A 15480-nucleotide genomic window follows, 5' to 3' on the forward strand; every position below is an offset into this window, starting at 1 on the left:
AGAAGCCAGGAGAGATCATCAATTGCATACAAAAGCTGGAGAAAGGGTCCTGGCTGGATCAGGAGGCCACACTTCACCTTAGCTAGGCAGAGATCAGTTCATCTTTGCTAAGTGAAAAAGAGAAGCAGAAAGCAAGCAGCACATTTTGCTAGAACTGACCACGAATAAACCTTCATTCGTGTCCTGTGGCTGCAAAGACACTAGCCAGCCTAGCATTGGGGAGTTTTATTGACAGCAAAGCTCTTTGATTTGGCACACGTTACCAAACATGGTTTTCAAATGGCCATTTGTAAAGAATTCGAGGAGTGAGGACAAGCTGCTGTCACACAGTGGAGCTGGGTTATCTTAGCCACACTGGGCAGATCTTTGTTGAGTACAGCCATTCTTTAAATAAGTGGACTTTAAGCTCAGCCTACCTTTGGTAAGCATGCTCAAGTTTGGGAAGCTTTGAATATGCCTTTTGAAATCTCCAACACAGGATTCTTCACCATCCAGAGTGGTTTAAATGTTGTGCTGAAAGGGAACACATTTGGCAGGGGTCGGGGTGGGGGCAGGGAGAAGGCACTGAAAAGTGCTTTCTCTTCCTGGTTTGAAGGAGCAAGATGTATTTTTTTCCATATTCAATATTTTGAAAAAGTTGAACACAGCATTGTGTCAGATAATTAAAATGTAAATTTCACTATCTATGCTTTTGCTTTGTAATGTTTTGAATACATTTAAGTCAGTTGTCTTTTAAAACATGTGGTCAGCTGTTGTATTCACATATGGTCAAATGATCAAAGTCTGAACTCCTCTCTAATTGTCCCCCCGCTGCTCGTCTGCTCTGTCCGTGATCAAGGCCTCAGCAGGTGATGAGAAAGGCATGAGAACAGGCTGGAAGGAGAATGAGGCTCTGAGAGGCCCGAGCCGAAAGAAATAAAGACTTCCAGTACATCACCCTGACAGTAAAGAGCGAAGGAAAAGTGATGTCTGGCTACGAGCGCTTATATATTTTTTTGTTCCCTAATCTGCATACATTTTTCCCTAGCTAAATGCAAATGGAGCCAGGCTGCTCTCAGAGACGGAGCCCCCCACTTCAGCCTACCCGCAGTTGCAGGCGCAGCCGAGGGGTTGCATTTGTTTACTTGCCTCGGGAGAAGCTGCTAAGTCCCACAGTTTATAGTATTTCACATGTTTGTGGAAATCATTGCAATTCTTTTCACTTCTGCTTGTCATTGTTTGCCTAGAGTTCACTTTGCCAGATGGCGCTTTATTGTCACTAGTGGTTACACCTCGCTATTGGATCAGTTCAAGACCAAATGGTGTGCAGAGCTTTCATACTTAGAGGATTTAGCCAAACATGCATTCTGTGCTATTCAGGCCGCTGGAGCACTAATTCATAAGCGAGCCGGCTGACCTGGGAACGGAGGGAGGAGAAAAGCACCCAGGTCTTTTTCTACCCGAAATTATTAATTTGCCTCCTATTTACTGGCCAAATGGGAAGGCCTGATAATTAACCAGGGGTATCTTGCACAAACATAAATAAGACGCTAGGGAAGGAGTGGGGGTGCGGCTCTCACAGGGGATGGGCCACTCCACAAAAACAGAACCCGTTATTTTTGGGAACATCTTCATTCGGAATAGTCTGTGTTGTCTCATTGTTGAGATTGTTGGTATTTTCCTTTCAAAGTTGCCAGACGGGAAAATGTTTTCAAATGTGGATTTCTTTTAAATGTGAACATGTCTGTCAGTGTCGGAATGGTCTGAAACTCAATGTCTAAGATGTGGAAATTCCATTAATCTCATGTGATTCATAATAAAGGTTTAGGGTGTTTGGAAAGATTCTGAGGGAGCACACTTTGGTGCTTTAGGAATTGAATCACTGGGGAGAGCAGAGATTAGTAGCCCGGTACTGTTCGTTAACATCACTGTGGCAATTGCCTTGAAACAAATCAATGGAAATCTCTTGCTTGCAACTCTGAGCTCTGGAACTTGTCTTGCTTTCTCCATCCAATCTGTGTGGGACCCGCATCGAAGACAAGGGCAGCAGGGAAGGGGTTAAGCAAACAGTGACTCAATTGCTCTGCCCCATTTGGTTTCTTATGAAATATGGAGCCCCTAGCTGTCGACGTAGTTTTCTTTCTCCTTAGGATGGAAGTATAGCTTCACCTAAACTATTCCAAGTGGGCTTGAAAGGACAAAGACAAGCAGGGATGTGAAGAGGTTCTTTGGAAGAAGGCAGGTGCTAAGGGATTTGGAGGTTATTATAGAAAAAAAAATCCTTGAAGCCCTTGGTGCAATGCCTTGCTGTAGTAAGAAAGGCAAACAGGATAATGGATTGTATCAACAGAGGAGCAAACCCAAATCAAAAGACGTGCTCTTGTTACTGGACGGCCTGATATTGTCCTACAAAGAGCTGCTTGGTGTTAATCAAACACTGCAACGGCTGCCTTAATCACCTTGTCCTCCGAAAGCCCATTGTCATCCTGGACAAGGGGCAGTTCACAGAGCGACTGGGATGATGCAGGTTTTCTCCTTCGTGTATAGATATTATATTGGGGTACAATGCAAAATTATGTAATAATCATATCCCCAGGGGCCTGAGCTAAACAGAGGGAAGCCACAGCAGTGGGGATCGCAGCTCTGCCTAGGAAAAGTAAGCACAGCTGGGAGGAACAAAGCGCCAACTGGAGGTCCACTGTTTTTTCCACACCACATTTCTGGACTTCGGCTCTTTGCTATGCTAAGTGGGCTGCTGAGTAATTGGACCTACCCCTACAGAGGGGAGGAGACTGAGAAAGCGGGAAGGACAGAGTGAGAGAACCGGAACTGTTGATTTGAGCAGGGATTATGGTGGGGGTGGGGAAGAGGTAGGGGTTAAAAGAAGTTGCTTTCACTTAGTTTTCTGGAAGCAAAACAATGAGGCAGGGAGAGAGCACTGGTTTTAAAATTAACCCGGATGTTTTTTGCGTTCTTCCTGTGGAAGTAGGATGAAACTGGGCCAACACCAAATGTCTAGCCTCACTTGTTTGGGCTTCTGTTTCCTAATCTGAAAAAAATGGAGACTAGGGTGTGTTCAATTTGAATTCTAAATTCCCTTCCGGCTTCGACTCCTAGGGAGTCTAAATCCTCATGTTGTCTTAATGCCATCTCTTAGGGAGTCACAGTGTTTAGGAGTGGGAGGTGTGTGTAGTCCGCATAACAGCTTTACTGAAGAGATGCCAATGGACTTTAATCAATTCCCATATAGAAGGTACATGCTCGCATTGCTTTCTAGCAGCGCATGCAGACTGGCTGTCTGAAAAGGGGTTTTCCCTTAGCCACTGGCTGAAGAAAGGTCAACTAGTCAGGGGTTTTGAGCACTTCAGGTGTACAGTTGTTTTAGAGGCCATCTCTCACTCCTCTGTCTCATTCAGACATCCTTGCCTTTTGGGTTCATGCGGCTGAAGCCAATCGTGTTCTTTCATTGGCTCCTCATTGCATATTGAGTGATATACTGGTACCAGTTAAAATTTGACCTCTATAGTGACCCTCTTGAAAACATTAATTGTGCAGAACATCTTTCCTTCAACTAGTGTCGTCTTGAAATGACCATTCCCTAAGAGCAGCGTTTTCCTTTTCTCTCTCTTTTTTAATGGTGTAAGTTATTTTGTTTTTTATAAAATTTATTTATTCTGTTTTTCACATCATGTATCTTGACCCCATTCATTCTCATCCCTTTGTATCCACCCTTTGCCCCTGCATGCCCATTCCTCCCCTCCAAATAAAACAAAACTCAAGAGAAAAAATGAAGAGAATAAAATAAGAAAAATAAAAAAGGGAAAGAATTAAAAATCTGGTCATGGGAGCTGTAGTGTGACACAGTGACTCACGTGTATACCCATTTGTCCATACATCTCTACTTGCAAGTGCAAGTGTAGAGTCATTGGTCTGATTCTAGCCTCTGATCTCCACTACACATTTTGAAACTGGGCCCCCACTAGGACCCTTCCTGGACATCCCACTGGCGCCCTGTGTTGTGGAGATCCTGCAGCTTTGGGTCTGCAGGCCGGGTTGCTTCATATTTTTTCGAGAGATCCAAGTTTGTTGCAAAGTTTATCTTGTATAGTGGTCCAAGGATTGTTGGGGAAAAGAATCCCACATTGCCAACAAGGCACTGGAAAGAGATTATTTTCCACAGTGACTTTGCTACAAGACTCCTAAACTTCTGTGAGATACTTAGCTACCATGAAAAACACAAAACAAAGCACAGCTTTATTGACATAAAACAGAAAGATGTATAACTAAGGCTTTATTTAAACTGCAGTGGGTTTTGTTTAAAACCCTTGATTCCACAAAAAAGAAAAGTAAAATTTCAAACATAAATACCAGTACCAATATAATCAGCAATGGTCACCTGAATTTCAATGTGGCTGATCATTAAACATAGGCTCCTTTATTTAAAAAGAAATCTTCTTATCATAGAGCCAAGAGCTGATTATATACAATATTGTACAGATTCTCTTCAAAAGCCACCAGCTCATGTTGCTCTGTGCCTTTGAGAATATTAGGAAGAAAGTCTCCTGACGTTTGTGAATATCTAAAAGAACACATTTTATCTTTAGTGAACTGTAGTAATTGCAAAAACAAGAGGATCAGTGGGAATTGTCTTTGGAATTCAATTCACCAATTCGGCTAACTCGAGAGATATGATTTCTATTTTATTTGATTCCCATTGTCCACCTTTTCCAATTTTTGTTTGAGACAGAGGCTTGTTATGTAACCCAGACTAGCCTTGAATTCATTATGTAGCCCAGGCTGCCCTGGAACTCCAATGATCCTGTTGCCTCAGCTGGGACCGTAAACAGGCCTCATGATTCCTTACTTCACTAATGTACTAAAACTGATATGTCGGAGCATATGCATATGAGTGAGATGAAGCCTGAATAAGACACTGGGTGTCTTTCTCTGTTGTTCCCCATTACTACATTGAGATAGACTCTACCACTCAACCAAAAACTTGTGGTTACAGGGAGGCTACCTGGCCAAGATACTCTTGGGATCATTCTCTCAATAGTTACTGGTACATGCAGCCATGCCTGACTTTTTATGTTGATACTGGGCATTTGAACTCATGCTTGCAGAACAAGTACTTGTACCCACTGAGCCATGCCCACAGCCCCTAAGAACAATCCTTTGCTTTTTTAGGAAGACCATGGTTGATTTGGAAATTGTAAGACTGAGTGCTACATCCTTGCTACATTTGTGCTCACATTCTAACACAGGCAATTTTGGGTAGCTTTGTTCCCCTGGACTTAGAAGGTAATGAAGTTTATTTCCTAGGAATTTTGTTTTCGTGCCTTGCTTGTGAAGAGAAAGAAGGAAACAAACACTAAGGTTGGAGCTTGATAGATTTGGGATTGAATTCCAGCTTCACTGCTTTGTAGCTGTGTGACCTTGGACAAGTCCCCTCAGAGTTGCACTTGTCAAGGGGAAGGATTTCCATTCCCTCCTTCTTTCAGAATCTATGGAAGAAACTGTTCATGAGCTCATCGTGGCAATTATAGCAACAACCAGACATAAAATGCTAGGTGCAGAATACAGGGCTTCCTTTCTGGCTCTATTTTTGCTTTCTAAGTTAAGAAAAGATGCAGAAATAACCCTGTAGGGTGGAGATGCAGCATGGTCGGTAGAGTGCTTGCCTGGCACACAGAAAGACCTGGGTTTGATGGTTTCCAGCATTGCATAAATCAGGCCCAGTGATCCGTGTGTGCCTGTAATCCCTGCACATGAGAGGTGGAGACAGGAGACTCAGAAGTTCAAGGTCATCCTTGACTACATAGCAAGTTTGAAAAGGAATGGAAATTTAAAAAATGAATGTGTTGATGTGTCTACATAGCATTTAATGTGTTAATTTGCTGATGGATATCTGGGTTGTTTCCACTTCTCTTAAGGTAAGAATAATGCTGTTATGAGTGCAAATGCAGGAAAGTTTCCAGATATCTATGTAGATGACCCACAAGTGATGCAGATTCCTAGTGTCTGGTGCAAAGTGTTCTATTGTCAGGACATCATAAAATGTAGTAGTCCATTCTATGCTGTCTTTCTTCAGCTCAGGAAAGTTGGTGCACAAAGGGAAAGGACTCACACACAGCAGGATGTCCAGAAAGTTAAAGGCCAAGCCACCTCAATGACTGGGTCTGATGTCAGCTTGTGGCTGCTTTCACTGTACTTGGCATTATGTGCTTGGGAAACTACAGCAGTCTTTCCTAATACCTGCATTGGGAATATGGAAAGGGCTCGTGTAATCCTGCAAAAGTACTTTGCCGAGACATGATTTATTAGGATTAGAACTTACACATTGAAGTAGTTGTGAGGCTCTTGTTCTTCCCCTTTCTTTTTCCATTTTGCCTCTCCTAACAGTATGTGGTTTCCAGAATGGAATTGATGACACCACTAACCAGCCACATGATGATATTCTAGCTTAGGAATGTGCTATTCACTTAATGTGATAATGGATTCAGAGCTTGAGTTGCTCAGAACATAGGCACCTGATGAATTCCAAGTGTTATTGTTATGGTATTATCTAGCCAGACATTTTACGAAATATTCCCATTTTCAAGATTCATCTTCAGATGCCTGCAAATCTTCATTTGCATTTACTGAGTGGGGTAGTCTAGGATGTATCTGACCTGACTCAGTATCTCAGGCTAACTGAAAATAGTTGAAAATGTTGGTACTATGGCAACAAAATGGAACTCAGACTATTTGGAGATATACTTTCATGGGAGAGAGTCATTATCAGGCTTCCTACTTTTCAAGTGAAGTGAGTTGCTTTGGACAATGTTAATGTTTGTTCATCTTATCCAGGAACAGTACAGCAACAGTCTTGGCAAGTTACTGAAAAGAAGGGAAGCACCAAGCATTCTACATTACAGCATAGTGAGTTTCCAGACTTCCCTCCTTTGAAGAAGGGTCCGAGTTTTGAGGTCATCTCCACTCATTATAATTCCACAAGGCCAATAAAAATGACAAGGAAAGCAGTGAACACAGTGGAAACACACTGTCCCCAAAGGTGGTGAAAATCTCCTCCCTTGACACCCACAAAAGCGGGACCCTGGAGGTTGGAAACAACTACACAGCGGATGCTCATGTAGGAGTCTGAAAATGCAGAAGAGAAGTGAATGTTTGCTAAGCTTTGTTAGGTGCCAGTTGCTGAGCCTGATCCATTCTTACATATTATCCTCATGTCAATGCTATGTACCAGGGGTTTTTGTTTTTACATTCCAGAAAACTCATATTCTCATTATGTAACTTGCAACAGTCTGTTGATTAACCCATAATGTTTATTTTAATTATTTTTTGTGTGTGGTGATGTATGCTTGTATTTGCTAGATAGACTGAGGTAAAGTTTGAACAAAATTGTAATTTTTCCTTTTGGGGGAAAGGTAGTAGGGGTAGTAGCATCTTAGCAGGTAGCCCAGGGTAGCCTCAAACATATGATCCTTTTTCCAAGCCTCTTGCGTACTGGGATTACAGATGTATTGTCTTGCCACAGATTTCTGTATGCATTTATTTATTTGAGAGAAGATACCTTGTTTTCCAGGATGACTTTGAACTCTGTATGTAGCTAAGGATAACCTTGAACTCTTAATCCTCCTGCTTCTACCTCTGGAGTTCTGGGACTGCAGGCAGACACACCAAGCCTGGTGCATGTAGCACTGGAGATTGAGTCTAGGGCCATGTTTGCTAGGCAAGTGCTATAATAACTGAGCTATATTCCCAACCTAGGTTTTAAAATAGTATTTTCCTGCCCAGATTTTCTTCATTTACATCAACCTCATCAATTCTTTGCTGCTTACAAGTGGGAATATATCCTCATCACTGTGGTAACATTAACATGTTTTGATTTCCAAACACAACTTTCCAGCTGGGGATGGGGGTGTCGAGAACACTGCTACATACTGTAGGAGGGAAGTAAGGGGGCTTGAGCTTGTTTGTGACCTGGATTTAAAGTCTAACCTTTGTCTAACCTTATCAATTCTAGTTGTATGCACTTGGCTAAGGATCTTAACCTCCTTCAGTCTCTGCTTCCTTAGCAGAAAACCAGGCATACAATAGTATTCATGGGGCCAGCAAGATAGCTCAGTGGGTAAAGGCGCCTGCTACAAAGTCTAATGATCTCAGTTGAGTCCCAGGCTCCACATGGTCAAAGTGGGAGAACCAACTCTCACAAGCTGTCCTTTGATGTCCTCAGCATGTGCCCCGTCCCAGTTGTACACAAAATAAAAGTGAAAAATGTAATAAAAATATAAAATGGTACTCATCTTATGGGGTGATTGTGAACTTCCCTGATAATGCCAGAAATGTCTTTAAGCCCTGGGCCTGGCACTCAAAGAAACATTCTTTGTGGTTGCTTTTATCTCCAGAGGACTCTATGTGCTGAGGTATCAGTGGATGTTCCCAGCCAGAAGTATGGATTAGCAACTGGGAAGATAGCCCGGCAGGATTAGCCCATTTAAGTCAGGGCATACATATAACTAAAAGGAATAAAAGTCATCTAAACCCAGGCCCTCCAAACTTCCCTCACTGATGGAAGCCTTTTCAGTTTGAGGATGGTGTAGTTAAAATAATTAAAATTATAACAGGGTATGGTGATATAGACTTGCAATCCCAGCACTTGGGCGATAGGCACAGGAGGCTCAGGAGTTCAAGGTCATTCTTAGCAACATAGCAAGTTCAAGGATAGCAGGGAATAAGTAAGATCTTGTCTTAAAAATTTCTTTCAATTGTATTTTTCCATAAGTATTATATTAACCATTTGGTGTTTGATACTGTTCCTTTATGTATTCAACTCAGATACTGTTTGATCTGTACCATTTATCTGTATCGATGTGTGTGGGGGAGGGGAAGACAAAGACAGCAAATACCCTGATCTTGGGGAACTTACATTCTAGTGGGAGAAAAAGATGATAGATATGGTTAATTTATAACATATGTTATATTTCAGTGATGAAGACTAGAGAGGTAAAACAGTCAACAAATAGTCACAGGGATTAGGCAGTGTAGATGTGTTTTAGAACATTTGATGGAAAAGCTAGGGAAAGCTCTATTGAGTGGGTGACATTTCATCTGAACAAACAGAAATGTTGGGTGATCCCACATGGAGAACATAAAAGTGCAAAGGCCCTGAGGAAGGAATGTTTAAGAATGTTCCAAGAAGTCAAAGGATTCCGGTGTCAAGAAGGAGGAGGGAGCAGGAGAGTGGAGATAGAGCAGGGAGAGGGCAGGGTCAGTGGGGATATGAGACAAGGGCTTCTGTCCATGTTGGTGAAAGAATGAGCAAGCAGTCAGCAAGTAAGGATGACAGAAAGTGTACATCTACTAAGAGATGACTTTTTATTTTCAAATGATTTATTTACTTGTATTTTATGTACATTGCTGTTTTGCCTGCATGTATGTCTGTGCGAGAGTGTGGAGTCCTCCGGAAGATAGTTGTGAGCTGCCAGTGTGCGTGCTGGGAATTGAACCTGGGTCCTCTGGAAGAGCACCTCGTGGTCGTAACCACTGAGCTATCTCTCCAACCCAAAGAGATAACTTCTAAGAAATATGTTATATACTGTTATGAAATGAAAACATGCATCCATACAACAAAGCTAGAATTTTTGTGGGTAAACAGAGGTACCACTGTTTTATTGCACTCCACAAAGGTCTTCTGCCACTTGGCACAGGCTTTCTGGGTTCAAGGCCAAGGTGCTTACTCCCTTTCTTCCTGCTGCAGGCATGGCCCATATCATAGAATCCCTCAGGGTCAGAACTAGAAGGGCTGTGGAAATTCTTATTTGTAAAGATGGAGAAATTGAGTCACAAAGAGGAAAAGTGGCCTGCTCAGGGTCAACCTGAGTAGCAGTGTTACACTAAGACTGGAGTTCAAGTCTTTTATCTGATCTTCGAGCTTATAGCAGATTTGTGGGCAAAATTTAGGACAAAGGCAGACCTTATACACAGCTATTGTTTGAGAAACAGCTATGGGAACATTTCATTCCTTATCCTGGAACCAAGGAGATCTGGAACCTAGAGAAGAAAGCTGTCCTGGTGTTAGGGTAGGAACTAACAAAAGACTTTTGCCTTATAGATGGTTACGAACAGGAAGGGCCTGTATTTAGGGGGTCCCCGTGTCTTTCAGCGACTGAGAGTGTGGATAGAGCTTATGAGTTTGTACTGTCATCAGTTTTGAACATCCCAAGAAAAGACCACCCACAAACTTTGTGTGTCTTCTGATTGATTTCTTTCTGTCTTAGGTGCTGTGCAGATGTGTCTGAGAACTGGTTTACTGGGCAAACGCCACACTGGCGAATATTCTCGCTGTGTGGGCTGAGCTCATTGCTTCTTGCTGTCGCAGTGTGTTGCTGACACTCTTCTTCTCTTATGGACAAGTCTAAGGAGAGCACACAGCGGAAATAGAGAACCCTATGATGACCTTCTGGGGCCACCAAGTTATAGAGCCCACATGTTCAACAGAGTGACTTAACATTAGAAGTAGAATTGCCCTTGAATACCATGGAGTTCAAGTTCCTCCCTGGAGACAGAGGGAATACTGAGTTCCACAAAACAAAAGTGACTTGTCAGAAGTTAACCAGCATGCTTGTCACATGTGAGCATGAGGACTGAGATCTCTATCTGTCCTACGTACTGGAGATTACATTTAGGCGCCAGTCTGCAGACGTTTCCATGGATTTCAGGTAAGGCCCAAGGCTCATTTGTCTTTATCATTTATTTAGTATTAGCAACTTGTAATTGACTAATCTCATCTCATAGACAAAGAAATGGGTCAGGAACTTTAGAAATCTTGCCTAGGAATGTGTGGTGATCAGTTTCCTGGGCAAGCTAATTTTATCCATGGCTTGGAGGCTGTGGAGGCTTAGGATTGGCATCAGCAGGGTTCTACTACAGCCTGTTGCCCTGGAGAACATGTCTAATGTCCAGTAGTCTGAGATTTCATCTAGCTTTCTGGATCCCCTTCCACCTGTGGGTGGGCACTTGGAGCTCGAACCCGTGCATTCTTTCCTATCTTTCTCTCTCACAGAAGCTTGTGAAGCAGACTTTACACAGCTTGCAAAACCCACATCTGCAGTGGAGATGCTGGGAACCCACGGATGAGGCAGCTGTGAGTCCTTAGACATGTGTTAGGGCTGGTGGCTCAGGGCCAAGTGAAATCCCAGGCTTAGATCATGTGGCTACCCTCTGTAAAAGTTGGCTGTCTGAAAGAATGCAAAAGAAAAATCAGAGCCGTTCCCATATGTTCCCCTGCTACACTTGGTACAGGGCTGAAGTTCTATCTCACTAAGTTGCCTCAGCACCGGTAGGGAGCTCTTTTCATATCATTTGGAGTCTCAGACACCTGGTTTTGCCATTTGTGAGCTCTCATGACTCATCGCCACACTGCACTCACCTTTGAGACGAGAGTAGCTTTCCCAGCTGGATGTTGCCTGTGTATGATTGTGGATTGGCTGCATTTCCAGAAGGGAGTAAAAGGTGTATGGCTTAGGTGTTGTCTTGGACATCAAGAAAGAGTGCAGAATAACAGGGCAGCTCTGCAGAAACTGAAATGGAGCCACACTGATTCTGGGAAAATGTCATACCCTGGCCATGCACTGAAATGCATCAGCTCAGGGGATATGAAATACACTAGTGGTACTTTTCAACCTCTTTTGCTCAGGCTGGAAACTACCTACAAATAGACAACTTGACTGAGTACTTCTCTATGAAAACTACTGGCCAAACAGAAGGGAAGAGTGTATGAAAGTGGGGAGGGGTTGGGGACTGACAATACTTCATTATTTCCAGAGTATTTCTTGGACCAAAGGCAGTGAGGTTCTGATAATACGATTCTGGATTTCATGGAATGTTGTGGCTCAAAGAGGAAGAGATTAAAGACAGAGATACATAACAGTGGTAGAGTTTAGGGCTTTTATTTTATATGAAAACATCTTTTTTGTCACAAATATGGACTGAATGCATAGAAAAAAAGAGGATTTTATTTCGATGCATCAAAATGGAAACACGTTCACTTGGCTGTGATTTCTATTATCTGAAAATACCAAGTGCTCCTCCTCATAGCGTTTGTACTGAAAGGCTTGCAAACTAAGGCCAGGAAAGGTGTGCTGACAATCATTAGCTGTTCAGCTGAAGGGAAGAAAAAGCCCCTGTATGAAGCTAACCTGGGAAAGTCCTGCACTGGTGGAACACACGCCCATGCCCCAGTGCTCTGGGCTTGAACATGTTTCTTCAATTACTGATCAGGGTGTGTAAACTAGAGCCATAGGCCAGACATAATTTATGCAGATTTGCTCAAGTTTATATAGCACTTTGTTATTCAACACAAAAGCAGCCACCATAGCAACCTCCAGATCACAAAATGCTTACAGTACCTCGGAGAGGCACATCAACCCCTTGCAAAGTCGTCTAGGAACACCAATGTTCCATAGCTCAATGGTTCATCTTTGCCCTGTGTGAACCAGAGAGCTTGTAGGCTAACAGGTTTTCTCCCTTTCAGCGTGATCTTAATGTCCTATTAACGCGCAGGCTGCACTAAGTAAGCTAGCTGGTAGGCAGGTTCGCTCCTCTCTCGGGATTTGTTTTTCATTTTCATTTCCTTAATGATTTCAAAACTTGTTTTCAAAGGTTCCCTCAGTCGGGGCCCAGTGGCACTGCTCTGGGCCTGCCTTCCTTTGCCACTCAAGTGCTGACCTTCTGCAATGTAACAGAACAAGGCCTTTGAGCTGCTCACTGGTAAGCTGCACGGTAATGAGCTCCAGCTGTTGAGCGCAGGCTCTGGTCCATTCTGGAAGCTTGTCTTTGTGGTACCATTATCCCTTCTGTTTGGGTATCCAAATGCCATCTCGAGTCCCCCACTTCAGAACAACGTCCAGACAGACCTGCAAGTGTCCTTTATGGACTGGGCATGGCAGATTTACCAGCTCAGGGGTCTTACAAATCATTTGTAAAAGGCTCTTCCAGTGCAATGCAGGTAAACTGAATCTCGGCAAATCAAATGAAAACCTCTGGTGCGTGCGGTTTGCAGATGTTTGTGGTGTAAACAGTCACGCCATAATCCAATTTCAAGCGACCAAAAGTGCAACAACTGGCTTGCAAAAGTCCTGAAAATTCTAGCAAATGGTCCCCGCACCACTGCACCAGATTATCTCATCTGCTGTCCATAGCAACCTCACAGATTGGTCAGTGTCCCCAACCCCATTTAACTAGAACATTTACCAGGCCCAGGGGGCTTAGGCCAGCAACTGTCAAACTTTACTGTGCATGTGAATTCCTGGGGATTTGGCTAAAGAAGGAGCCTGTGATTCTGCATTCTTAGCAAGCTCCCATGAGACCCTGCTCCACAGTTAATTACCAGGATAGCCAACCTTCAAGAAAAGGAGGGGGAGGAGGCCAAACGATGGTTTCTCCCAACTGACAAACTATGCCCAGGGCCCTCCTTAGAGTCACATTCTTGATTCTTCAGTTAATTCCAAGCCCAGCCTCTCCAGGGAACCCACATGGGCTCTCCCAACAGTTCCCGGCACAGGCTGGAGGGCTCAGGAGAATACCCTTTCAGCAGAAAGGGATTTGCTTTACATGCTACATTCATAGGCTTGAAACATACCAAAAGCAGAACTTGGGTGGCTTCAGGGTTGTAGGAATGTCTTTTGTGGAACTCACCCCTAACTTGAGAAAGCAAGGCCTCTCCCTTCTTGTGTCTTGATTCCACTGAGGTGGAATTTGCATGAAGTTGTCCTCTCTAAGGTCTACAGGAAAACCCGTTGCTGCAAATTGCAGAGGAGCTGAAAGTTGGTGCTCTTCTCTGTCCACCTAGCAAGTAGAATCCCGGGGCCTGAAGTCAGCACCTCACAGGATATTTACAAATGAGCCAACATGGCTCCTGCTGTCCCTCATATTTATCACCTTGTAATGAAAACTTAGATGGGAGAGATGACTGAATGGGGAAAGGCAAACCTAGGGAAAAGTGCTTAGGATAGTGCTGAATTTAGAGGATAGATGGCCCTGTTCCTGCCCTCAGGGAGCCTAGAATCTCTTTGGACAATGCATATGGAGGAAGCCGTTAGTAGGTGAGAGAATAGGCCATAAAGACCCCATTGGCCAGCAGGATTTCAATTGGTGTTCCGGTACCAAATACACCCAGGGTTCCTGTACCAAAAACTGTCTAGACTGCTGAGAACAGTTTCCAAGGGAATGTCTGTTCTTCATTCTTGTTTTAAGAGTTTTTATTCAATCAGGCAATCAAAAGATTCAAATGTATCCAAGACATCTTCTTGCTAATGGAATGTACCAGCAAAAGATTCTTTTCTTTTACATAGGAGATTGTCTCACAATCAAAACCATCTTTCTAGTAAAATGATCTTATCCTGATATTCAACTCCAATTCTTAAAATAATTCCTTTGCCTGAGTCTGGATAAAGCAATTGATTCATGATGATCCATTTATTCTCTGCCAAAATATATGTTTGCTGTTATAGAGACATAATCTTCACCGTGCCTCTTACCTTTTCTTTATCACCCTAACTAATTCCATTCTGGGGCTGGCACAGGACTACTTTTGTGTTTACAGACAGAGAGGTACATAGCCACATACCTTACTCGTTTACTACCTTTACAAATACTTGTCATTCTCAGATCCATTTTGAAATGCCATATCCTCCGAAAATCATTCCCCAATTCCCACATTTATTCTGGACTTATTTTGTTTCTCTGTGAGTTGTAGCTTTGAGTCTCCTTTTCAGTGGATCTGTGAGTTCAAGGCCAGCTTGGTCTACAGAGATTCCAGGCTAATCAGGGCTACATGGCAAGACTTGGCCTCAAAATGAAATAAAATAAAATAAAGAGGAAGCTGGAATATATGTATTGAAATGCTGAGGATTGAACCCAACCCACGTTTCACACATGCTAGGCAAGTGTTGTACCATTATCTCACCTTGAGAATATCTGAGGGCAGGTATAATAAGGCATTATCATTACCATGCAGGGATTCCTGCCATTGAGTTTCATTATGAAACATCGATTCAAGCCTTCACCTCTCCAAAGGACTTTCTCTTTTTCATTCAGAAATTCTAAACTTGGGAATGGGATGGGGGAAGATGTCTCTAATCTCATAGCTGTCATAGTCCTGTAGTGTGTGCTCCAAAACTGCAAAACAAAATTGAATCACTGTAAGTACTTCTAATAACACCTTCCCACTTTTGTACTTTGCCTCCAATCATTTTGAAGCATACTCATAATTATATATTATTATGTCTCCTTCAGAATTTTCTCTATATTTACTTATGTATCTATGGATTTACACAATGCCTTTTTCCATTGATAAAAGTGAGCATGTCCTATATATACATTAGTCAATGATTAGCTTTCGTCAATTAACATATCTTATGTATTTTAATGCTGCTTTTTAAAAACATTTTATTTATTATGTATATAGTATTCTGTCTGCATGTTTGCCTGCATGCCAGA

General features: G+C 42.7%; 1 long non-coding RNA gene across 2 annotated transcripts in view; it reads left to right on the forward strand.

Moving 5' to 3' along the window:
* LOC110343631 overlaps positions 1–15480 on the forward strand; it is a 198301-nt gene that overhangs the window by 79545 nt on the left and 103276 nt on the right. Inside the window, exons 3-4 of one of the 2 annotated variants that reach the window (XR_002385928.1) lie at positions 10260–10700; positions 12643–13077. This is a non-coding gene — a long non-coding RNA (uncharacterized LOC110343631). Of the gene's footprint in view, positions 1–10259; positions 10701–12642; positions 13078–15480 lie in introns of those variants that run through there. The other variant, XR_002385927.2, reaches the window with a different exon arrangement.

The sequence above is a fragment of the Mesocricetus auratus genome, unplaced genomic scaffold, assembly GCF_017639785.1.
Source record: "Mesocricetus auratus isolate SY011 unplaced genomic scaffold, BCM_Maur_2.0 Super-Scaffold_100003, whole genome shotgun sequence".
In the NCBI taxonomy this organism is placed as follows: Eukaryota; Metazoa; Chordata; class Mammalia; order Rodentia; family Cricetidae; genus Mesocricetus; species Mesocricetus auratus.